Here is a 5000-nt window from a genome sequence, read left to right on the forward strand (position 1 = left end):
TCCTAAAATATTTGCATCATCCGGTTTTTTGGAGGAAAGATAATGAAATATCTCTGCACTGTTCATTATTGTTATCATTATTCATAAACTTATTGCAATCGTTCAAACCATGGCAAAGTTTCGAATGTCTTACTTAACGGAATACCTCTAAGTACAAAGTAGAAGCTTGAGGGGGAACCATCATTTGATACTCTCTCTCTCTCTCTCTCTCTCTCTCTCTCTCTCTCTCTCTCTCAAACGAGACTTATGACAGTTGCTTACTTGGTAGCAGAGAAGAGAAAATGTAATGATAAGATTACAGAGAGAGAGAGAGAGAGAGAGAGAGAGAGAGAGAGAGAGAGAGAGAGAGAGAGAGAGAGACTGGAATTTCGGAGAAAACGATTTACTGCGTAAGAAATAAAGGGATTTTCCCGAGATTTGAGAGAGGCAGTTCTTATTTTCTTCCCGAAATTCGTGTTTATTAATTCTTATTTATTTTATATTCAAGGGTCTTTGTTTTTCGCTGTGATATGCATGTGGTTTTCTCTTTCTTTTAATGTTTCTTTTTTTCATTTTGCTGGTATTATGTTGAAAATAGTATTAGTGATGATTATTATTGTTATTATATCTTTTTATATTATTATTATTAATAAAATTTTAGGTAATATTTCTACTTATTATAATTTTTCCCCATAATTGATTATAACAGTGAATCTAAAGTGGACATATATACAGTATATATATGTATGTATGTATATATATAATATATATATATATATGTATATATATATATATATATATATATATATATATGTATATATATATGTGTGTGCGTATATATATATATATATATATATATATATATATATATATATATGTAAGTATATATATATATATATATATATATATATATATATGTATGTATAGAATTGAGTACAATTATAAGTCAACAGATTGAGGCAAAAAAAAAATTAATAAGAATAATTTTTCTTCCGAATTATTATGTCGAATCCCAACTTTCATGTCACATATGCACACTTTCAATATACGCCGACAGTTTTTGTGGTGTGCAGCACGAGCCCAGACAAAACAAAGGGAGGAAAAGAGAGAGAGAGAGAGAGAGAGAGAGAGAGAGAGAGAGAGAGAGAGAGAGAGAGAGAGAGAGAGAGGCTACTAATTTGTTGATATTTATACTCTTTTGTAAGACTAATATGAATACAAATTTACTGCTATCGATCCAAGCAAGTACTTAAAAGATAATATATATATATGAATAAGAATCAGTGAGCAAGAGAGAGAGAGAGAGAGAGAGAGAGAGAGAGAGAGAGAGAGAGATCCGCATGATTACTTCTTTTGATTTGCAAGAAAGCCTTTGCATTACAAGCATAACTAAGAGTAAAATTTTCAAGAGTTGAAAGGGGCACCTATATCTTATGGGCATTAGGGCTCTGGTAGCGCGTTTGGAGATGGTTAACGAGAGAGAGAGAGAGAGAGAGAGAGAGAGAGAGAGAGAGAGAGAGAGAGAGAGAGAGGGGGGGGGGGGGGGAGAGAGAGAGAGAGAGATGAATGGGTGGGGATTGTTGAGAAAGAGAGAGAGGGGAAAACGCCGAGGGAATGGGAGGCGTAGTGGCATTGCCAGTGCCAGAGATGAGGTGTTGGTGCCTCCGGCTCAAAGAGGCTGACTCTCTCTCTCCCTCTCTCTCTCTCTCTCTCTCTCTTTAGCTCGCTTGCCCTGGTTGTTGGGTTAGTCAGCTGATGGCACTGTGAGAGAAAGGTGGAGCGTGGTGTGTTCTCTCTCGATCTTCGCTCCCTCTTTTTCTGCAACTCTCTCCCTCTCTTTCGTAGTTCGCTTTCGTAAGAGCTGCCGTGCAAAACTAAGAATGAAAAAAGAGAGATAAAAAAGATGCATATTAAGAGGGAGAAGTTCAAGATATAAAAATACTTGTGTTTTGTGTAGGTGATGAAGTGAACAATTGTGTGTATTGATGGCTAGTTTCATTTTGTTAATTTTTAAAAGCCAAATCGAATATTGAAAGTAATTGCATGGATCCTGTTATTCATGTTCTTCCCTGGCGGTCTCACTGATATGGAATGTCACTCAGACGACATATGAAAATATTTTATGCCTGTGTGGTGGGATAAAAGAAGGATTTAATGTCGATTAAAAGGCTTAAAGAGAATAGTGATTAATAGAAAAATGAGAATTAATCATTAATATACTGGTGCATTGCAGTAAATGCAAACAGTGATGGACAACTTGATTATATTGCTCCAACGAGGACGTTGATGTTTGAAGTCAATATTGATGTTGATAGATCCAGGTTTGGTAAACACACCTGTGACCGTGTATCATTTGTCTTTTTGTGTGTATGTGTTTGCGGAAAATGAGAAGGATGATAATCAACTATAAAGAAACTTAATTGTTTTTATTTATTTATTTTTGTTATGAAAGTTGTAATACCATGATTTTCTTGTATTTGGATTTCAGGAAGTCTTCACTAGTCTTGAATTTTATTCATTCTCAGTAATTTCAAAGGAAGGTATAATTGACTGGGCTTTGGAACAACAATGTTTGAAAAGGCCTATTTTTATGTGAGCGTTAGCTTTTAGTGACTTCATTATCGTGGTTGGAATCTATTTAATTGGGTTTCTTTTGCGTTGTAGATAGAAAAATAGTGAAGTACCATTCACGGAAGCAACTTTTTTTTCTATTCGAGTGGATCGATGAAAACTTTTTTGCTTCCTCGTACTCTCTTCTAATGAGAAAACACTCGTAATGAAAGTGCATTATTTAAACATTTTCTCATTGACAGTTTTAAAAAATACAAGATTTTCACTGGCTTTAAAAATTCATCTAAGAAGATTATGACAGTGTTTTGTTATCACGAGAGAGAGAGAGAGAGAGAGAGAGAGAGAGAGAGAGAGAGAGAGAGAGAGAGAGAGAGAGAGAGAGAGAGAGGGGGCTGGGGGGGGGGGGGCATGATTCAAATTCTTTAGAACGTCGAATAGCACTGAACGAGATCTTGATTTTTTTTTCTCAAGAGAAAAGAACTTAATAAGAAATGCACATAATTTATTTTATATTTTTCGCGTCCACTCCAGTAAGATGCATTATTCGTTTTTTGTTTCCGACTTTATCATCTGTTTGGTATTGGAGACTAGCTTTTTGTGGACCCATGTAAATGAATATATTAACTATTATTCATTAGCAACTTAGAAGCGACAAGGGATAACTATTTCTAGAAATAAAGTTACACCTTATCTCGCCTCATTTTCTATTGATGCCTGTTCGAATCATGTATGTGCACTAATCATTGATGCGGGGGATGAGATTGACACAAAAAAAAAAAAAAAAAAAAGTGTGCCTCGCACCAACAAGTTGCCGTATCGATTCACTCCCGTGAAGCCCGTCTAGAGGAAGTTAGGTTGTGACCTTTACTCATTCACGCTTGGATCACTGAGATGAAAGATACGGATGCAGAATATGTGGGAACATTTTTCAAAGATTTCACTGAAATCTGTTAAACCATCAGTAAGCTGTTGATGGTATTGTTATTTTTGGTTTAATCTTTTGTAACCTTACGCGTTTAAGTTTTGCGCAGAACTTGTAGATCTAAGTTTTATAGATGTTATTAATGATTTAGATTATCTTGAAGATGAATTTGGTCTTATTTGATTCGTCTCATTTTTCTTCTGTGGCTATTGTCCATGCTAGCTTTTCGTAACAGTATTATCTATTTACAATCAGGTCGTTGATATTGACCAAAACCCTCTTTAAGTGAAATCCAAGTTTGTTGTGTTAATTACTTTTGGAGAGTCGCCAAAGTTTGACTCTTTTAATGGCTTTCCCGTCCTTATCATTGTCTTGTTATAATTACGGAAGCTTAAGAAATTGAACCTAGAGTTATAGATTCTGGACTATGTATTGTAGTACTGATTAATTACTCATTTAGGTCGGTAAATGTTCGTTTCTCTACCATGTATTTGTTATTGATATTTCACTTTTCAGTCGTTTAGTTTGACAACTTAGACATCTATCGTGTGGGTTACTGAGATAAATCACGAGTGCTTAGATTCTAGAATGTGTCGGATCAAATTTGATGCTGTTTCTAATTGCTGTATTCTTGGAAAGCTGTTAAATCTAACAATCTTGAAATCCTTTCCGAGGTACAAAGGTTTCGAGAGGAATTCTGCATTCATTCAATTTCCTTCTATTGTTGTTCAACTTTTGGTTTGATTCTTTTTTTTTTTCTGCTAATTCAATGATTTCCTCGTTTTGATTCGAATGACACATTTTATTCATATAATTCTGCATCTACCTATCCGCTCATCAAGAGTTACGCGTCCTATGGTCCCAAGACCTAAAAGGAGATTCATAGGTCCTGCTAAGTGGCTTGCTTGTCCTCCTTAGCCAAATCACAAAGCTGAAATGGAGACTCGTGCTACCTAATTGGAAATGTTATCTATCATTATAAATTTCTATCAATGATTCTATTACTTTTCTATTATTGCTAACATCAACGAAGTATACAACCTTATATCGTTCCTTATCTAGGCGGGCTCATAGAAAATAAGAGAACAAAGGGGTGAGCGATTATCTGTCGGTGGTTGCGATAGGAAGTGCTCTTTTTAACTGAGCTCTGTATTTAATTGTGAGTATTTGTATATGTTTGTCGGCTGATTATGATACTTGGTTTATGTCACTTGGTTTATGTTGATAAAAATAACCTTTTCTTTCCATTTCTTTACGACTTTGTTATATATTGAGTATATTTGTATGATGATAAATTTGTGAAGGATTTTATTAGTGTTTTTTCTTATCTAGCTATGTGTTTTGACATATGGTAAATTTTTGAATGTTCACGGTTTGAAATGTGAATTTGTGAGCCTATTTGTGCGCTTGTATATATACTATATATATATATATATATATATATATATATATATATATATATATATACATATATATATGTATATATATATATATATATGTGTGTGTGTGTATGTATATTTTGTTTATA

The 5000-nt window shown here is 34.2% G+C and overlaps 1 protein-coding gene across 2 annotated transcripts in view; it reads left to right on the top strand.

Annotated features, from left to right (window-relative positions):
* Positions 1-1741: 1741 nt before the first annotated feature.
* Positions 1742-5000, top strand: part of LOC137652338 (uncharacterized) — a 324403-nt gene continuing 321144 nt past the window's right edge. The window contains exon 1 of one of the 2 annotated variants that reach the window (XM_068385686.1): positions 1742-1932. The gene's annotated coding sequence lies outside the window, so the exon portion shown is untranslated. The remainder of the gene's footprint in view (positions 1933-5000) is intronic. The other variant, XM_068385695.1, reaches the window with a different exon arrangement.

The sequence above is a fragment of the Palaemon carinicauda genome, chromosome 1, assembly GCF_036898095.1.
Source record: "Palaemon carinicauda isolate YSFRI2023 chromosome 1, ASM3689809v2, whole genome shotgun sequence".
Taxonomy (NCBI): domain Eukaryota; kingdom Metazoa; phylum Arthropoda; class Malacostraca; order Decapoda; family Palaemonidae; genus Palaemon; species Palaemon carinicauda.